The sequence below is a fragment of the Macaca thibetana genome, chromosome 6 (genome assembly GCF_024542745.1).
Source record: "Macaca thibetana thibetana isolate TM-01 chromosome 6, ASM2454274v1, whole genome shotgun sequence".
In the NCBI taxonomy this organism is placed as follows: domain Eukaryota; kingdom Metazoa; phylum Chordata; class Mammalia; order Primates; family Cercopithecidae; genus Macaca; species Macaca thibetana.
The window spans coordinates 42,136,048-42,157,223 of record NC_065583.1 but is presented as its reverse complement, the minus strand read 5'-3'; the positions used below and the strand labels follow the sequence as shown (position 1 = coordinate 42,157,223).

At 44.7% G+C, this 21,176-nt stretch overlaps 1 protein-coding gene across 4 annotated transcripts in view; it reads left to right on the top strand.

The window, feature by feature from the left end:
* UBE2D2 (ubiquitin conjugating enzyme E2 D2) overlaps positions 1 to 21,176 on the top strand; it is a 67,428-nt gene that overhangs the window by 14,791 nt on the left and 31,461 nt on the right. The gene's annotated exons all lie outside the window — the stretch shown is intronic.

Here is a 21,176-nt window from a genome sequence, read left to right as displayed (position 1 = left end):
TTATAATATTTCTAAACTAAAAAAGGGACTGAATCCCAGTATTCTTTAGCAAACTTCAAAATACTGTCACCTTAAATACATTTTTAATACATGTGATATTTTTGTAGGTCTAGATTTGTGAGATCAATTCTGTTAAACATTATCTTACTGTAGAAGTGTCTGCTGTTATCTTTGAGCACTAACCCCACCACCTGTAATGCATCATGCCAATGTAAGTGATAGAATTGCTTTGCCAAATTCTTAAGGGCTTATGTCAGGGAAAAACTTGGAAATTAGCTGGGTACAGTGGCTCATGCCTATAATCCCAGTGCTTTGGGAGGCCAAGGTGGGAGAATCACTTGGCTGGAGACCAGCCTGAGCAATTCAGCTTAAACTGCAAAACTTAGCCAGGTTTGGTGGCACACGCCTGTAGTCATAGCTACTGGGAAGACTGAGGTGGAAGAGGAGGATCTCTTGAGGCCCAGAGTTCAAGGTGGCAGTGAGCTATAATCTGCACTGCACTCCAGCCTAGGTGACAGAGCGAGATCCTGACTCAAAACAAGCCTTGAAATCAAAGTTGATTTTTACAAAAGCCTCAGTGGTAGGAGTGTTAGATTTCTTAAAATAATAGCACACTAATGGAGCGAGTGATTTTCTTTAGATTAACTGTTTACATATTTATACCATCTGTATTAATTTCTTAGGGTTGCCATAATAAATTACCACAAACTGGGTGGCTTAAAGTAACAGCTATATTCTCTCATAGTTCTGGAGGCCAGCAGTCTAAAGTCAGTGTGTCTTCAGGTCCATACTCCCCCTGGATGTTCTAGGGGAGAATCCTTCCTTGCCTCTTCCAACTTTGGTGGCTGTCAGCATTCCTTGGCTCCTTTGTTTTGTGGCTACATCACTCCAGCATCTGCCTCCATCTTTGTATTACCTTCTCTGTGTGTGTCTTCTCTTTTGTGTCTTACATGGCCACTTGTCGTTAAACTTGCCCATCCACAGAACCCAAAGATGATTTTTTTTTTGAGACGGACTACAGACACGTGCCACCATGCCCAGTTAATTTTTTGTATCTTTAGTAGAGATGGGGTTTCACCATGTTAGCCAGGATGGTCTCAATCTCCTGACCTCATGGTCTGCCTGCCTCAGCCTTCCAAAGTGCTGGGATTACAGGTGTGAGCCACCGCGCCCGGCCAGTAAATTCTTTTTATTACTGTAGTAGATGATACTTGATTAGATGCCATGTTGGGTGCTTTCATTGTGGACAAAGGGGCTCCCATCTCTAAGCTTACATAAAATGTAATTTTAAAAAGACATTTCTTTAGATGTACCTGTTGACATTTTTGTTAATAGTGTCTCATGTCTAGTTTTGGAGGCTGGAATGTTCCAGGGAGCCACAAAAATCTCTTGTCAGTTGGTGTTTTGAATAATTATTCTGAAATATACTCCTAGGCTTGAAACTTGGATCTGGCTTTTTTTTTTAACTTGAATTTTTTTTTTTCTCTTAAGTTATTCTTATGAATTTTACAGATAGAGCCAGTTTTGTAGCATAGTAAAATTTAACAGTTTATGTGACTATTGATCTACCCATCTTATAGAGATTGCCTGTCTGTAGGAAGACTGTGGTAACTGTGGTCAGACTCATCATTTTGAACACTCTAGGTTAGTGTTGGAGAATTTGTAAAACAGAAACTTAACCAACTGTGCTTTGAAAGAGTAAAGTCCATGAAAAGTATTACTTTTAAGTTTCCAGGATTTACAGTTTTAGGTAAACAGTTTTTACATACTGTATTTCAAAACATCAGAGTACTGAAACTTACCTATATGCTCCTTACTAAAAATAGTTCATGCAGGTTCTTTTTTTTTTTTTTGAGACGGAGTCTGGCTCTGTGGCCCAGGCTGGAGTGCAGTGGCCAGATCTCAGCTCACTGCAAGCTCCGCCTCCCGGGTTGACACTATTCTCCTGCCTCAGCCTCCCAAGTAGCTGGGACTACAGACGCCCACCACCTCGCCTGGCTAGTTGTTTTTTTTTTTTTTTTTTTTTTTGTATTTTTTAGTAGAGACGGGGTTTCACCGTGTTAGCCAGCATGGTCTCGATCTCCTGACCTCGTGATCTGCCCATCTTGGCTTCCCAAAGTGCTGGGATTACACGCCCGGCCCATGCAGGTTCTTTTGGGTGATCATAGTTTTACAGAGTATAGTAGAAAACAGGATGCCAGTTAGCATCTCTTTTTTTTTTTTTTTGAGATGGAGTTTCACTCTTGTTGTCCATGCTGGAGTGCAATGGCGTGATCTTGGCTCTTTGCAACCCCCGCCTCCCGAGTTCAAGTGATTCTCCTGTCACATCCTCCCGAGTAGCTGGGATTACAGGTGCATGCCACCACGTCTGGCTAATTACTGTACTTTTAGTAGAGACGGGGTTTCATTATATTGGTCAGACTGGTCTCGAACTCCTGACGTCAGGTGATCTACCTGCCTTGACCTCCCAAAGTGCTCGGATTGCAGGCATGAGCCACTACACCTGTGCCTGGCCAGCCAGTTGGCATCTCTTTAAGGTCTCCACTATCCTGCCATATTAAGTAGCACAGAAACACACCAAGTTAATTATATTAGCATTCATCTCCCCCGCTACCACATTTTCTCAAGCTTCGTACTATGGTACATGCGTGATTTAGTGTTACAGAAGAGGGTGTCAGTAACCCAACAAATAAGTTCTTCAGGTTTCTGGTTTGCTGTGTAGTTACTAAGGAGGGATTCAGCTGGTGGAGGAGAGCCTGGCACAAATGCCAGGAAAGAAGCCCTTTTCCTAGCATTTCAGTGTTTCCATTGAAGCTTAGTGAGTGAAGTCTTTTGGCATAGGTGCTCCACCATCTGTCTATTCACATAGACTCTTTCCGTCTACCTGGCTATGTGCCATCCTTGTTTTGGACATAGAGGGGTAGAGAGCAGGGACCACTGCTTCAGTAACTAAAAATAGATGGAATTTCAGATCCTGACAGAGATTCTCTGTGGAGTCGCCACCCCTGCTCCTCATCTCCTGGAGTTGGTAGCAAGGAACAGCTGATCTGCTTTTGGTACTATGTATACTTTCTAATGCTTTTGTTCCCCTACTTGCTATAGAAGTAGAAGTAGTTTTACTGGCATCCCTACGATTTTCCTGTCCTGTCTCTCTCATTTACTTAGTTATCTTCTACCTTGGCTCTGGTTGCCAAAATTCTAAACTTATATTTTGTGTGTGTGTGTGTGTGTGTGTGTGTTTGTTTGTTTTTTGGAGACAGGGTCTTGCTCTGTTGCCCAGGCTAGACTGCAGTGGCACAATCACAGCTCACTACAGCCTTGACCCTCTGGGCTTAAGTGATCCTCCCACCTCAGCCTTCCCAGTAGCTGGGACAGCAGGTGTGTGCCACCATACCTGGCTATGTTTTTTATTTTTTGTAGACACAGAGTCTTGTTATGTGGCCCAGGCTGCTCTCAAACTCCTGTATTCAAGTGATCCTCCTGTCCCAGCTTCCTAAAGTGCTGGAATTACAGACAAGAGCCACCGCACTCTGCTAAACTTCTGTATTGTTAGGTATATGATCCCATGGCTGCAGTATCAGAGAAGGAGGTTATTGCCTTCCCATGTACCTTATTTCAGTGACTCTAAAATGCCGTCAATTGAAAGATGTACCATTATTCTACTAAAAAGGAAAGTATACTTAGTGCCAGTTAAGCTGACATGCCATTGATTATGGTATGCAGCCTGATTTCAGCTATGTTTTAGTTTTAGTTATTTATTTATTTTTGAGACAAAGTCCCACTCTGTTGCCCAGGCTGGAGTGTAGTGGCACAATCTCAGCTCACTGCAACCTCCGCCTCCCAGGTTCAAGTGATTCTCCTGCCTTAGCCTCCTGAGTAGTTTGGATTACAGGTGTGTGCCACCACGCCCAGCTAATTTTTGTATTTTAATTTTTTTAATTTTTTTGAGATGGAGTTAAGCTTTTGTTGCCTAGGCTGGAGTGCAACGGTGTGATCTTGGCTCACTGCAACCTCTGCCTCCCGGGTTCAAGGGATTCTCCTGCCTCAGCATCTCAAGTAGCTGGGATTACAGGCAAGCACCACCACGCCTGGCTAATTTTGTATTTTTAGTAGAGATGGGGTTTCTCCATGTTGGTCAGGCTGGTCTCAAACTCCTGACCTCAGGTGATCCACCTGTCTTGGCCTCCCAAAGTGCTGGGATTGCAGGGGTGAGCCACCGTGCCTGGCCTAATTTTTGTATTTTTAGTAGAGATGGGGTTTTGCCTTGTTAGCAAGGCTAGGCTGGTCTGGAACTCCTGACCTCAAGATGATCCGCCCACCTTGGCCTCCCAAAGTGCTGGGATTACAGGCATGAACCACCGTGCCCAGCCTCTGCTATGTTTTTTTTATTTTAAAGTCTTACAATCAGTGACAATCACTGTAATTGTAACTATCTGGTTCTTTAACAGATATTTACTGGACAGTTTTGATGGACCAGGCTCTGTGCAAAAAGCTGGAAGTCAGGTCCCTATTTGTTACTGGGTCAAGAGACATTAAATAATCACATAGATGCCAGGCGCGGTGGCTCACATCTGTAATCCCAGCACTTTGGAAGGCTGCGGTGGGCAGATCACAAGGTGAGGAGTTCGAGAACAGCCTGGCCAACATGGTGAAACCCTGTCTCTACTAAAGATAGAAAAAATTAGCCAGGTGTGGTGGCGTGTGCCTGTAATCCCAGCTACTCAGGAGGCTGAGGCAGGAGAATCACTTGAACCCAGGAAGTGGAGTTGCAGTGAGCTGAGATCATGCCATTGAGATCACGCCATGCCTTTGCACTCCTGCCTGGGTGACAGGGCAAGACTCTGTCTCAAAAAAAAAAAAATTGTTCACATAGATAAGGCTCATGCCTAGTGCTTTTCTTTGAGACAGAGTCTCACTCTTGTCACCCAGCATTGAGTGCAGTGGCGCAATCATGGCTTACTATAGCCTCAACTTCCTAGGCTCAGGTGATTCTCCAGGCATGTACCATCATGCTCAGCTAATTTTTTGTATTTTTAGTAAAGGTGGGGTTACACCATGTTGCCCAGGCTGGTCTTGAACTCCTGGGCTCAAGTGATAACGCCCACCTCAGCCTTCCAAAGTGCTGATGTTACAGTCGTGAGTCACCTTGCCTGGCCAGTCCTATCATTTTGAATGGCTGAGGAGAGAGGATGGCTTGAGTCCAGGAGCACAAGACCAGCTGGGACAGTGTAACAGAGTGAGACCCTGTTTCTACAGATTTTTTTCTTTTTTGAAATAGAGTCTCACTGCATGACCCAGGCTGGAGTGTAGTGGCACGATCTCGGCTTACTGCAACCTCCGCCTCCCGGGTTCAAGCGATTCTTCTGCTTCAGCCTCCCGAGTAGCTGGGACCACAGGCGTGTGCCACCACACCTAGCTCATTTCTTGTATTTTTAGTAGAGACAGGGTTTCGCCATGTTAGCCAGATGGTCTCGATCTCCTGACCTCATGATCCACCTGCCTCAGCCTCCCAAAGTGCTGGGATTACAGGTGTGAGCTACCGCACCCAACCTCTACAAAAAATTTTTAAAAATAAACAACAGCCAGGCGTGGTGGCATGTGCCAGTAGTCCCAGCTCACTTGGGATGCTAAGGCAGGAGTATTCCATGAGCCTAGTTCAAGGTTATAGTGAGCTGTGATTCACACCACTGTACTCCAGCCTGAGCGACAAGAGTGAGACTCTGTCTCAAATAATAATAAACCACACAGATAAATATGAACTGTATAAACTTGTTAAAGCAACCTGGGCTTTACCGTAGTACTTAATAAGAAATAAATGGAAGTGGCGGAAAGAGGCTTCTGGGAAGGTCTCTAAGGGCAACATTTAAGTGAAGCCTGAAGGTGGATGTGGGGGAGGAGAGGATGGGAAGAATATTCTAGGCAGAGTGTTCCTATAGTCCCGGAGTGGTTGAAATTTAAAAGTTAATTAAGAAAAAGTAGGCCAGGCGTGGTCGCTCACGCCTATAATCCCAGCACTTTGGGAGGCTGAGGCGGGTGGATCATGAGGTCAGGAGTTTGAAACCAGCCTGGCCAAGATGGTGAAACCCCATCTCTACTAAAAATACAAAAAAAATTAGCTGGGTGCGGTGGTGAGCACCTGTAATCCCAGCTACTCAGGAGGTGGAGGCAGGAGAATTGCTTGAACCCAAGAGATGGAGGTTGCAGTGAGCTGAGATCACACCACTGCACTCTAGCCTGGGTGACAGAGCAAGACTTCGTCTCAAAAAAAAAAAAAAAAAAAAAAAGTACACTTTGGGAGGCCGAGACGGGCGGATCACGAGGTCAGGAGATCGAGACCATCCTGGCTAACACAGTGAAACCTCGTCTCTACTAAAAAAAAATACAGGCCGGGCGCAGTGGCTCAAGCCTGTAATCCCAGCACTTTGGGAGGCCGAGATGGGCGGATCACGAGGTCAGGAGATCGAGACCATCCTGGCTAACACGGTGAAACCCCATCTCTACTAAGAAATACAAAAAATAGCCGGGCGAGGTGGCAGCGCCTGTAGTCCCAGCTACTCGGGAGGCTGAGGCCGGAGAATGGCGTGAACCCGGGAGGCGGAGCTTGCAGTGAGCTGAGATCCGGCCACTGCACTCCAGCCTGGGCTACAGAGCGAGACTCCGTCTCAAAAAAAAAAAATAGAGTTGATCATTCCTTATCCAAAATGCTTAGGACCCTAAGTGTTTCAGATTTGAATTTTTCTGGATTTTGGAATATTTGCATATATACAATTAGGTATCTTGGGGGTGGGACCCAAGTCTAAACACAGAATTCAATTATGTTTCATATAGGCCTTGTACAATTTTTTTGAAGCCTGAAGATAATTTTATTAGTTTAGTTTTTTCTTTTTTTTTTTCCTTTTTTTGAGACGGAGTCTTGCTCTGTTGACCGGGCTGGAGTGCAGTGGCCGAATGTCTGCTCACTGCAAGCTCCGCCTCCTGGGTTCAAGCCATTCTCCTGCCTCAGCCTCCCGAGTAGCTGGGACTACAGGCGCCCGCCACCTCGCTCGGCTAGTTTTTTGTATTTTTTAGTAGAGACGGGGTTTCACCGTGTTAGCCAGGATGGTCTCGATCTCCTGACCTTGTGATCCGCCCGTCTCGGCCTCCCAAAGTGCTGGGATTACAGGCTTGAGCCACCGTGCCCGGCCTTTTTTTTCCTTTTTTTTGAGATGGAGTCTCGCACTGTCACCCAGGCTGGAGGGCAGTGGTGCAGTCTCAGCTCGCTGCAACCTCCGCCTCCCGAGTTCAAGCTATTCTGCTTCAGCCTCCCGAGTAGCTGGGACTACAGGCGTGCGCCAGCACGCCTGGGTAATTTTTGTATTTTTAGTAGAGATGGAGTTTCACCATGTTGGTCAGGCTGGTTTCAAACTCCTGACCTTGTGATCCGGCTGGTTGGCCTCCCAAAGTGCTGGGATTGCAGGCGTTAGCCACCGTGCCAGCCTTTTTAATTTTTTCGAGATAGAGTCTCACTTTGTTGCCCAGGCTGGAGTGCAATGCAGTGATGTGATCATGGCTGACTGCAGTCTTAAACTCTAGTGCTCAAGCCATCCTCCCAAGGACTGCAGGCACTGTGTATACAGGTGTATAGGCACTGCCGCCTAGCTAATTTTGTAGAGACAAGGCCTCACTATGTTGTCTAGGCTGGCGTTGAACTCCTGGACTCAAGTTAGCCTCCTGCCTTGGCCTCCAAAGTGTTGGAATTATAGGCCTTACGCGATTTTTTTTTTTTTTTTTTTTTTGAGATGGAGTTTTGCTCTGTTGCCTAGGCTGGAGTGCAGTGGTGTGATCTTAGCTCACTGCAGCTTCCACTTCCTGGGTTCAAGTAACGTCCAGCTAATTTTGTATTTTTAGTAGAGACGGAGTTTCGCCCTGTTGGCCAGTCTGGTCTTGGACTCCTGACCTCAAGTGATCCTCCCAGAGTGCTGAGATTACAGGCGTGAGCCACCGTGCCTGGCCTTTACACAATATTTTAAATGATTTTGTTCATGAAATAAAATTTGACAGTGTTTTAACTGCTGCCTACCACATGAAACCAGGTGTGGAATTTTCTACTTATGGCATTATGTCAGTACTCAGAAAAAGTTTCAGATTTTGGAGCGGTTTAGATTCAAATTTTTTTTTTTTTGAGACGGAGTCTTGCTCTGTCGCCCCGGCTGGAGTGCAGTGGCTCAATCTCGGCTCACTGGAAGCTCTGCCTCCTGGGTTCACGCCATTCTCCAGCCTCAGCCTCCCGAGTAGCTGGGACTACAGGTGCCCGCCACCACGCCCAGCTAATTTTTTGTATTTTTAGTGGAGACAGGGTTTCACCGTGTTAGCTAGGATGGTCTTGATCTCCTGACCTCATGATCCGCCCGCCTCGGCCTCCCAAAGTGCTGGGATTACAGGCATGACCACCGCGCCTGGCCTTTTTTTGTTGTTGTTATTGAGACAGTGTCTCACTGTGTTGCCCAGGCTGGAGTGCAATGGTGTGATCTCGGCTCACTCCATCCTGTGCCTCTTGGGTTCCAGCGATTCTCCTGCTTCAGCCTCCCTAGTAGCTAGGATTACAGGCATGCGCCACCATACCCAGCTAATTTTTGTATTTTTAGTAGAGACGCGGTTTCACCAGGTTGGTCAGACTGGTCTCGAACTCCTGACCTCAGGTGATCCACCTGCCTCAGCCTCCCAAAGTGTTGGAATTACAGGCGTGAACCATTGCCCCTGACCAATAACCATATATTCTTAAAAATTGCTGAGAGTAGATTTTTTAAGTGTTTTCACTGCCAAAAGATACAAGTATGTGAGGTAAATAAGTATGTGAGATAATATGTTAATTAGCTCAATTTAGCTATTCCACAGTGTATTCATATTTCAGAACAACATGTTATGCGTGACAAATATATACAATTTTGTCAATTTGAAGAAAGAAGTTGGCTAGGCCCGGTGGCTCACACCTGTAATCCTAGCACTTTGGGAGGCTGAGGTGGGTGGATCACCTGAGGACAGGAGTTCAAGACCAACCTGGCCAACAAGGTGAAACCCTGTCTCTACTAAAAATACAAAAATTAGCTGGGCATGGTGGCAGGCGCCTGTAGTCTCAGCTACTTGGGAGGCTGAGACAGGAGAATCGCTTGAACCCAGGAGGTGGAGGTTGCGGTGAGCTGAGATCATGCCACTGCACTCCACCCTAGGTGACGGAGTGAGATTCCATCTCAAAAAAAAAAAAAAGGAAAAGAAAAAATTGTGAAATGAGCAAAGGATAGTTAAAGGTAAAATGAGAAAGGTTCTTGATATTCAATAATGAACAGAGAATACGGTCATATGCCATATAATGACATTTTGGTCAATGACAGACGATATTATGACAGTGGTCCCATAAGACAGTGGAGCCAAAAAATCCCTGTTGCCTAGTAACGTTGTAGCTGTTGTAATGTAGTGCAATTCCTTTTTTTAAAAAGTAAATTAAAAAGTAAATTTATTATAGGCTGAGTGCACAGTGTTTATAAAGTCTGCAGTAGTGTACAATAATCAGTAATGTCCTAGGCCCTCACATTCACTCATCATGGACTCATCCAGAGCAACTTCCAGTCTTGCAGACTCTGTTCATGGTGAGTGCCCTATAGAGGTGTGCCATTTTTTACCTTTTCTCCCCCATGTTTTTACTGTACCTTTTCTGTTTACATATGTTTAGGATACACAGATACCATTGTGTTATAGTTGCCTATGGTATTCAGTACAGTAATATGCTGTATAGATTTGTAGCCTAGGAGCAGTAAGGCTGTATACCATGTGGCCTAGGCTATACCATCTAGGTTTTTGTAAGTACACTTCGATGTTCTACAGCTACAGATTTCTCAGAATGTATGCTTTTTGTTAAGTTTAGCATGACTATATTCTCTTCATAAACACATTTCCATCTCAGTGGTTGCTAAAGTACTCAAAGAAAGAAACTCCTTATTCTCTCATGTTTTCCACATTTACCCCAAAACACTTTTTTCTTTCTTTTTTCTTTTTTTTTTTTTTTGAGACGGAGGTTCGCTCTTGTTGCCCAGTCTGGAGTGCAATGGCGCGATCTCGGCTCTCTGCATCCTCCACCTCCTGGGTTCCAGCGATTCTCCTGCCTCAGTCTCCCTGCTAGCTGGGATTACAGGCATGCGCCACCACACCTGGCTAATTTTTGTATTTTTAGCAGAGACAGGGTTTCAGCATGTTGGTTAGGATGGTCTCGAACTCCTGACCTCAGGTGATCCACGTGCCTTGGCCTCCCAAAGTGTTGGGATTACAAGCGTGAGCCACTGCACCTGGCCCAAAACACCTTTTTCATTCAAGTTCAGTAATTACATCGTAATATATTGTGTATGTCACTATAAACTAACTTTTTTTTTTTTAAGATGCATTTTCGCTGTTGTTCCCCAGGGTGGAGTGCAATGGCATGACCTTGGCTCACTGCAACCTCCATCTCTTGGGTTCAAGCGATTATCTTGCCTCAGCTTGCCATGTAGCTGAGATTACAGGTATGCACCACCACGCCCAGCTAATTTTGTATTTTTAGTAGAGACAGGGCTTCTCCATGTTGGTTAGGCTGGTCTCGAACTCCTGACCTCACGTGATCCGCCCACGTCAGCCTCCCAAAGTGCTGGATTACAGGCATGAACCACCATGCCCGGCCGCATGCAGGTCTTTTCTTTTCTTTCTTTTTTTTTTTTGAGACAGAGTTTTACCCCTTCCCACAAGATGCTTGAAGTACAGTGGTGAGATTATAGCTCACTGCAGCCTCAAACTTCTGGGCTCAAGTAATCTTACTGCCTCAGCCTCCTGAGTAGCTAGGACTACAGGAATGTGCTTCCACATCCCGGCTAATTTTGTTGTTGTTAATTTTTTGTAGAGACAGGGTCTCACTATTTTGACCAAACTGGTCTCGAGCCCCTGGGCTCAAGCAGTCCTCCAGCCTCAGCCTCTCAAAGTGCTGGGATTATAGCCATGAGTCCCTGTGCCTGGCCTGTAGACTTTCTGTTTCCTGATACTATTGGTTATTGGGCTGAATGGACTAGACTTCCGGTTGGAAATTTTTTATTTGCCTTTGTAAGTATTTAAGCACTAATTCTGCTTGGTAGCCTACTAAGCATTAACCCACTCAGACATTTGAGTGCCTCTCATGTTCCAGTCTCTACAGAATGCGGTGAAGAATATGATACACCTTGTCTCTCATTCAAGGAGTCGTAATTAAACATTAAAGGGATAGAGATGAGTTTGTGCAGAGGTTAACTTCTGGTAGTTGTAGATAATTTAAAAATGAAATATAGGGAGGCTGAGGGAGGGGAATCACTTGAACCTGGGAGGCAGAGATTGCAGTGAGCCGAGATTGCGCCACTGCATTCCAGCCTGGCGACCGTGAAATCCTGTCTCAAAAAAAAAAAAAAAAAAAATATATATATATATATATATAGCTATATAGTGCCATATATGATACTATATTTATATAGTACAGTTAATAAAATAGCTTCCTAGGAAAAGGAGGCCTATAGAGAATAAAGAGTTAAGATTTTTTTCATCCTAAGAAAGATAAGTCTAATCTTTTTAATTGCAATGTTTAGTGTTGATGTTTTAAAACCATAACTGCTGTTGTGAAGATAGATAAAGATTATCTGGGGTCTAGCTTAGAATTTTTTTTTTTTTAATCTCAGAATTTCATATTGGTTTATCCTTTGTGAAACTTTAAACGTGGTAGGTAAATGTTAATGTCTTAACTGCAATTTATTGGATATAAATAACTTACTAGACGGAACTCACTGACTTTAAAACTGCTTTTACCATAGCTGACTTTTTCTACTTAACGAACAGTGATAGACCTTATTCTCTGACTTCCTGATTCTAACTAACACTCTGCGCCCCCTCTTCAAGTGTAGATCTGGTTTTGCATTTAAGGTCAATGATGAGTCTAAAAAAGAATTTTCTTAGGCCGGGCGCAGTAGCTCACACCTGTAATCCCCACACTTTGGGAGGCCGAGGCGGGTGGATCACGAGGTCAGGAGATCGAGACCATCCTGGCTAACATGGTGAAACCCCATCTCTACTAAAAATACAAAAAAATTAGCCAGGCGTGGTGGCGGGCGCCTGTTGTCCCAGCTACTCGGGAGACTGAGGCAGGAGAATGGCCTGAACCCAGGAGGTGGAGCTTGTGGTGAGCAGAGATCTCGCCACTGCACTCCAGCCTGGGCAACACAGCGAGACTCTGTTTCAAAAAAAATAATAATAATAATTTTCTGGCCGGGCACGGTGGCTCAAGACTGTAATCCCAGCACTTTGGGAGGCCGAGACGGGTGGATCCACGAGGTCAGGAGATCGAGACCATCCTGGCTAACACGGTGAAACCCCGTCTCTACTAAAAAATACAAAAAACTAGCCGGGCGCTGTGACGGGCGCCTGTAGTCCTAGCTACTCGGGAGGCTGAGGCAGGAGAATGGCATGAACCCGGGAGGCAGAGCTTGCAGTGAGCTGAGATCCGGCCACTGCACTCCAGGCTGGGCGACAGAGCGAGACTCTGTCTCAAGAAAAAAAAAAAAAAAAAAAAAAAATTTCTTTAGTTTTTTGAATTATTTGTTTTACGTTAGGGTAATCAGCATCTTCTTTTGTTAAACAGAATTTTAGACCATTTACTTTATCAGCATAAATACAATATAGTGCCTTGTTTAGTTTTTATAAAAAATATTTTTAGAGACAGAGTCTGTTGCCTAGGCTGAAGTATAGTGGCATATCATAGCTCACTGCAGTCTCCAACTCCTGGTCACAAGTGATACCCCGGCTTCAGCCTCCCAAGTGGCTGGGATTACAGATGTGTACTACCATGCCTGGCTAAATGTTTCTATTTTGTAGAGATGGAGTCTTGCTCTGCTGGTCTTGAACTCCTGGCCTCAAGCAGTCTAACTGCGTCAGCCTCCACTGCACCTGTCTTGTCTTGTTTAGCCTTTTTTTTTTTTTTTTTTTTTTGAGACAGAGGGAGTTTTGCTCTGTCGCCCAGGCTGGAGTGGAGTGCAGTGGCGCGATCTCAGCTCACTGCAACCTCTGCCTCCCAGGTCCAAGCGATTCTCCTGCCTCAGCCTCCCAAGTAGGTGGGACTATAGGCATGTGCCACCATGTCCAGCTAAGTTTTGTATTTTTAGTGGAGATGGGGTTTCACCATGTTGGACAGGCTGGGCCTTGTTTACTTGCTGGGTTGTGATAGGGATAGTGTAAGCTTTTAATTTTTATCTAAATTTAGTAGTACAACAAGTTAGATTACATAAATGACAAATTTTGCTAATATCTTTATATAGCGTATCATTAAAAGGGATGGGCTTCATGAGAAAAATCTTTTTTTACCTAGAAAAAGTATTGTAAGCCAAAAATTAAGTATTAGCTGTATATTTGATCACTACTGGAAGCTGTCAGTATTGTCACACAGATTGTATTTTTTTTTTTTTTTGAGACGGAGTCTCGCTCTGTCACCCAGGCTGGAGTGCGGTGGCTGGATCTCAGCTCACTGCAAGCTCCGCCTCCCGGGTTCACGCCATTCTCCTGCCTCAGCCTGCCGAGTAGCTGGGACTATAGGCGCCCGCCACCTCGCCCGGCTAGTTTTTGTATTTTTTAGTAGAGACGGGGTTTCACGGTGTTAGCCAGGATGGTCTCGATCTCCTGACCTCGTGATCCGCCCGTCTCGGCCTCCCAAAGTGCTGGGATTACAGGCGTGAGCCACCGCGCCCGGCCCAGATTGTATTTTTAAAGGATTTCCTGGAACCTGACATGCTTTCTTTGTTTTTTTGAGATAGGGTCTTGCCCTGTCACCCAGGGTGAAGTGCAGTGGCTACTCATTGCAGCCTCGACCTCCTGGGCTCAAGTGGTCCTCCCAGTTGTAGACCCTCCTGCTTGTAGTTCCAGCTACTTAGCCTCCCGAATAGCTGGGACTGCAGGTGCGCACCATCACGCCCAGCTGATTTTTAAATGTTTTGTAGAGATAAGGTCTCCCTATGTCGCCCAGGCTGGTCTCAACCTCCTGGGCTGAAGCTGTCTTCCTCCCTTGGCCTCCCAAAGTGCTGACATTATAGGCATGAGCCACTATGGTCAGCCTCTCTTGCTTTAAATAATCTTCTTAGCAGAGCATCTTTGGTTTGCACCTGTAATCCCAACTACTTGGGAGGCTGAAGTGAAAGAGTTGCTTGAGCCTAGAAATTCAAGGATACAGTGAGCTATGATCAGGCCACTGCACTCCTGTCTGGGTGACAGAGCAAGACTCTGTCTCTTAAAGAAAAAAAATAACCCAGGCACGGTGGCTCATGCCTGTATTCCCAGCACTTTGGGAGGCCAAGCTGGGCAGATCACTTGAGGTCAGGAGTTGCAGACCAGCCTGACCAACATGGTGAAACCCCGTCTCTACCAAACAGTACAAAAATTAGCTAGGCATGTTGATGTGTGCCTGTAGTCCTAGCTACTTGGGTGGCTGAGGTGGGAGAATTGCTTAAACCTGGGAGGTGGAGGTTGCAGTGAGCCAAGATCCTCCAGCCTGTGTGACAGAGTGAGACCCTGTCTCAAAAAAAACCCCAAAACAACAGTTGCATACAGTGTTTGTTTTGATGGAAACAATTACTGAAATGCAGACTGTCTGTAGAGTTTTTAAAATACACTTAGAAAGTAGTGATTTATTTAGAAGAAAATGACTAATAGTTGAAACATCTCAACTTAATAAATAGCAAAAATTAATAGCAAGTCATTTGTTGTGTGAAACATTGACTATAGGGTTGACAAGGAAATTATAATTTAAAAGGGGGGGTTGGTACTTTCTAGTTAAATTGAAGTGTTAACCTAGTACTCGTGTACAAGAATATTTACCAAATCATTGTGATAGTGAAAAATAGGAAATAAAGGATCTGTTGTGGTTTAGACATAGAGTAGCAGAATAAAAAGCAGTAGAAAAAGGAATAAACCACCCTGGCCAATGTGGTGAAACCCCGTCTCTACTAACAATACTAAAAATGGCTGGGCGTGGTGGTGGACGCCTGTAATCCCCACTACCTGGGAGGCAGTTGCAGGAGAATCGCTTGAACCCGGGAGGCAGAGGTTGCAGTGAACTGAGATCACACCACTGCACTTCAGCCTGGGCGGGCGATAGAGCAAGACTCTGTCTCAAAAAAATAAAAAAAAAAAAAAAGGAAAGAAAAAGGAACAGACTAGATCTACCTGTGTATCTTCATGGAAAAATATCTCAATATTTTGAGGGAAAGCAAAGTATAGAAGAATACATGCCATGTAACACTATCTAAATAAAAATTTAAAAACATGTAAACAGTGCTGTCTTGTTTGTGGACTCTTAGAAAAAAGTATGAAAGAATACATGAGAATGACAAACACTATATATTAAGGGTATTAATCAGTTCTGGGAGGGTACACAGGGGACCTAGATCCAAAGCTAGTGTGGCGATGTTAAGACTGGGCAAAGCTGGGTTGTAGGTTCATGGTGGGTATTATCTTTTTCTTTTTCTTTTTCTTTTTTTTTTGAGACATAGTCTTGCTCTGTCGCCCAGGCTGGAGTGCAGTGGCACAGTCTTGGCTCATTGCAATGTCTGCCTCCCGGGTTCCAGTGATTCTTCTGCCTCAGCCTCCTGAGTAGCTGGGATTATAGGCATGTGCCACCATGCCTGGCTAATTATGCATTTTTAGTAGAGATGGGGTTTCTCCATGCTGGTCAGGCTAGTCTTGAACTCCCAACTTCAGGTGATCTGCCTGCCTCAGCCTCCCAAAGTGCTGGGATTACAGGTGTGAGCCCCTGCGCCTGATCTATGGTATTTTCTTTTTCTTTCTTTTTTTTAAAGACAGAGTTTTGCTGTTGTTGCCCAGGCTGGAGTGCAATGGTGAGATCTTGGGTCACCATAACCTCCACTTCCTGGGTTCAAGCAGTTCTGCTGCCTCAGCTTCCCAAGTAGCTGGAATTACAGGCATGCGCCACCAAGCCTAGCTAATTTTGTATTTTCAGTAGAGACAGGGTTTCTCCATGCTGGTCAGGCTGGTCTCGAACTTCCGACCTCAGGTGATTCACCCGCCTCGGCCTCTGAAAGTGCTGGGATTACAGGTGTGAGCCACTGCACCCGACCCATGGTGGGTATTTTCTATACTTTTAGTTGCTTTGAATCTTTTTAGGGGGAATACAGACTTTAATCTCAGATAAGCTTACCATGTCTGCTTATAGTTAGTTCAGGGAGAGATTGATATTGATACATGTTTCCCCCGGTTTGTCTGTCTTTATACTAGAAGGCAACAATATTAAGAGAGAAATAGAAAATAAGAGTGCTGGTGGCTCACGCCTGTAATCCCAGCACTTTGGGAGGCCGAGACGGGCGAATCACGAGGTCAGAAGATCGAGACCATCCTGGCTGACACGGTGAAACCCCGTCTCTACTAAAAATACAAAAAAAAACTAGCTGGGCGTAGTGGCGGGCGCCTATAGTCCCAGCTACTCTGGAGGCTGAGGCAGGAGAGTGGCGTGAACCCGGGAGGCGGAGCTTGCAGTGAGCCAAGATCGCGTCACCGCACTCCAGCCTGGGCGACTGAGCAAGACTCTGTCTCAAAAAAAAAAAAAAAGAAAATAAGAGTGCTAAGGGATTAAGTCTATCAGCACCAGATAATCTGATTTGTCAGAAATTATGTCTTTCAAAGTCATCTAGGTTATGAGTTACTAATATTTCCTGAGTTTTAAAAATTAATAATTTAAAAATATGCAAGCAGTTACTTTCAAATATTAGCTTAAGTGTTGTGCTGGGAACATAAGCAAGTAGTAAAAATTAAATTGTTTCTGTTGCATCCCTAGTTAAGAAAGGAGTGAGGCAGGGAGAATGCATGTACTGTGGTGATGACAGATTGCTCCCCTTCAATCAGTCTTGAAAACCTGGGGCCGGGTGCGGTGATTCATGCCTGTAATTCCACACTTTGGGAGGCCAAGGCGGGCGGATCCCTTGAGGTCAGGAGTTCTCAAGACCAGCCTGGACAACATAGTGAAACCCCGTCTCTACTAAAAATACAAAAATTATCCAGGCGTGGTGGTGGGTGCCTGTAATCTCAGCTACTTGGGAAGCTGAGGCAGGAGAATTGCTTGAACTTGGGAAAGATAGAGGTTGCAGTGAACCAAGATTACTCCACTACAGTCCAGCCTGGGCGACAAAGCAAGATTCTGTCTTTAAAAAAAAAACAAAAAGGGAAAAAAAGAAAACCTGGAACACATCTTGGCCTTCTAAGTCTCATCTCTTTGATTTCAGTTTGTGCCATTTTGTCGTTCGCCTTCCCTTGCTTTCCCCTCAAATCTTGTTGGTAGTGAGTTTTCTAGTATCACCTTTTGTCTCTGATACTTTTTAACTCATCAGACATAAAATAAGCTCTGGCGTGCATTATAATTTCCTGAGCCTTGTTAAAACAGTTCAACTCCACCTCAGAGTTTCTGACCTGATAGTTGTGGGGTAGAGCCTGTGAATTTGCATTTCTAGTAAGCTTCCTTGTGATGGTGATCCTGCTGTGTCAGTATCTCAGTTTTGAGAATCACTGGTTTAACTGTTCTTTCTTTGCAGTTCAGTAATTTTATTTATTTATTTATTTATTTTGAGACAGAGCCTTGTTCTGTTGCCCAGATTGGAGTGCAGTGGCACGACCTTGGCTCACTGCAACCTCTGCCTCCTGGGTTCAAGCGACTCTCCTGCCTCAGCCTCCCGAGTAGCCGGGACTACAGGCGCGTGCCACCACGCCCGGCTAATTTTTTTGTGTTTTTAGTAGAGATGGTGTTTCACCGTGTTAGCCAGAGTGGGTCTCGATATCCTGACCTCGTGATCTGCCCACCTTGGCCTCCCAAAGTGCTGGGATTACAGACATGAGCTGCCGTGCCCGGCTGCAGTTCAGTAGTCTTAAAAGAGGTTCAGCTTAATTTCCCAAATACCATGTAGATTCTCAGACATTTCTTTTTTCTTTTTTTTTTTGAGACAGAGTCTCGCTCTGTCACCCAGGCTGGAGTGCAGTGACGCGATCTCGGCTCACTGCAACCTCCGTCTCCTGGGTTCAAGTGATTCTCCTGCCTCAGCCTCCTGAGTAGCTGGGACTATAGGCAAGTGCCACCACGCCCAGCTAATTTTTGTATTTTTAGTGGAGACAGGGTTTCACCACGTTGGCCAGGCTGGTCTCGATTTCTTGACGTTGTGATTTGTCCGCCTCGGCCTCCCAAAGTGCTGGGATTACAGGCATGAGCCACTGCACCCGGCCGATTCTCAGACATTTCTAACTTGGACATTTCTAATATTTTAGATCCAGATTTAAAGAACCATGGTATAGCAGAACACTCAAGTCCTTACCCTTGGGTTAGATACTTTGTATTTTGTTTTCTTATAAAATTGGGAATAGTTCTAAATGATCTCTTATGACCCTGAAATTTTATATATACATATGTATTTTAATATATGTTTTTAATATGTAAAATATATAACAATGTATACATTGTTATATAATGTATAACATGTGTATATTGTGTATATAATATATAACATACACAAATACATATGTATTTGTGTATGTAATAAACACATATGTAACATATTAAAAACGTATTTTTAAATACGTACTTTTTTTTAGAGATGGGCTCTCACTTTGTTGCCTAGTCTGGAGTATAGTGACACAATCCACTGCAGCCTTGAACTCCTGGGCTCAAGCAATCCTCCTACTTCAGCCTCCCAGGTAGCTAGGACTACAGGCTCCCTCCACCATGCTGGGCTAATTAAAAAAATTTTTGTTTTGTGGAGATAGAGTCTCACTGTGTTGACCAAGCTGGTCTGGAGCTCCTGGCCTCAAGCCATCCTCCCCCCTTAGCCTCCCAAAGTGTGGGGATTACAAACGTGAGCCACCATGCGCAGACCTGAAATTACAATGCTATGAATCATAATCTTTGTTTAAATATTTTCAGAGTGTGATTTTAACCACCAAAGAGCCTTGATTTGTATAGCAATATTCAGACTACTAAAACTTGACTTCAGAGCCATTTTTCTACAAAGTTAATTATAACCCCTCTCAGTTTTCCATCTTGTTCCTTTCACCTTACACCATAGGGTGAGGACCAAAGGGGTAAACACATCTTTCCCATGCTATTTTTATTTTGTTTCATAATTGTTATGATTGGGGAAGGAGGGTGGTTTGTAAAGAAGCATTAATTTTTACTGACTAATAGCTTAAGTTGCCTACTCAAGGATATAGTGAAAGGGAAATCCGCACATCCCTTGAAGGATGCCTTCCCCTCAAGGAATTTAGAGGGCTTCTTTTCGCTATAGTGGTATGATGCATACATGTATTTGGCTTTCAAAGTTTTAGTGTTCTACTTTATCGGTTTTTTTTTTTTTCCTTAAAATTTCTTTTTTTTTCTTTTTTTTTTTTTTTTTGAGACGGAGTCTCGCTCTTTCACCCAGGCTGGAGTGCAGTGGCCGGAACTCAGCTCACTGCAAGCTCCGCCTCCTGGGTTCACGCCATTCTCCCGCCTCAGCCTCCCGAGTAGCTGGGACCACAGGCGCCCGCCACCTCGCCCGGCTAATTTTTTTTTGTAATTTTTAGTAGAGACGGGGTTTCACCATGTTAGCCAGCATGGTCTCGATCTCCTGACCTCGTGATCCGCCCATCTCGGCCTCCCAAAGTGCTGGGATTACAAAAATTTCTTTTTTTTGAGACACAGTCTCTATTGCCCAGGCTGAAGTGCAACGGCACGATCTCGGCTTACTGCGGCCCCTGCTTGCCGGGTTCCAGTGATTCTCCTGCCTCAGCCTCCTGGGTAGCTGGAATTACAGGCACGCACCACCACACCTGGCTAATTTTTGCATTTTTAGTAGAGACTGGGTTTCACCATGTTGGCCAGGCTGGTCTTGAACTCCTGACCTCAGGTGATCCACCCGCCTCAGCCTGTCAGAGTGCTAGGATTACAGGCGTAAGCCACTGCACCGGGTTGAGAATCTTTTTATAAATTGAGAATGTTCTACTTTAACTGTCAAAGTTCCTTACCTATCACTTTTTTCTAAACGTAATTATATATACATTCCTCCCTCAGTATCCATAAAAGGTTGGTCCCAGGTCCTTCCATGGATACCAAAATCTACAGATGCTCAAGTCCCTGATATAAAATGGCACAATATTTGCATATAACCTATGCACATCTTCCTGTATACTTTAAGTCATCTCTAGATTACTTACAAAACCTAATACAGTGTAAGTGCTCTGTAAATAGTTGTTATGCTGTGGTGTTTAGGGAATAATGACCAAAGAAGTCTACACGTGTTCAGTACAGACATCATTTTTTCCCCAGTGTATTTGACCCACAGTTGGTGGAACCCGTAGACACAGAGGGCTGGCTGTACTTTCCCTATTGTTCTTTCTCATAAAATAGAAAGTTAAAATTAATGTATAGGTTTAAAGCCAACTGTTAAAACACAGCCTGATATATTTGGATATTATTTTTTTCTGCCTACATGTTCCAACTAGATTCAACTTCAGTTTTCATCATGATGTAGAGATAATCAATTTTATAGATTGTATGTTTATTTGCTGTAATTGGGTTTTCACTATTTAGATTACACTGCAAATGATGACAATTTTTTTTTTTTTTTGAGACGAAGTCTCGCTTTGTCGCCCAGGCTGGAGTGCAGTGGCCAGATCTCGGCTCACAGCAAGCTCCGCCTCCCGGCTTCACGCCATTCTCCTGCCTCAGCCTCCCGAGTAGCTGGGAATACAGGCGCCCGCCACCTCGCCTGGCTAGTTTTTTGTATTTTTTAGTAGAGACGGGATTTCACTGTGTTAGCCAGGATGGTCTCGATCTCCTGACCTCATGATCCGCCCGTCTCGGCCTCCCAAAGTGCTGGGATTACAGGCTTGAGCCACCGCGCCTGGCCTATTTTTTTTTTTCTTAAGTCGGTATCTCGCTCTTGTCATGCAGACTGGAGTGGACTGGTGCGATATTGGCTCACTGCAACCTCTGCCTCCCAGGTTCAAGCAATTCTCCTGCCTCAGCCTCCTGAGTAGCTGGGATTACAGAGGCCCCCACCATGCCCGGCTAATTTTTGTACTTTTAGTAAAGATGGGGTTTTGCCATGTTGGCCAGGCTGGTCTCAAACTCCTGACCTCAGGTG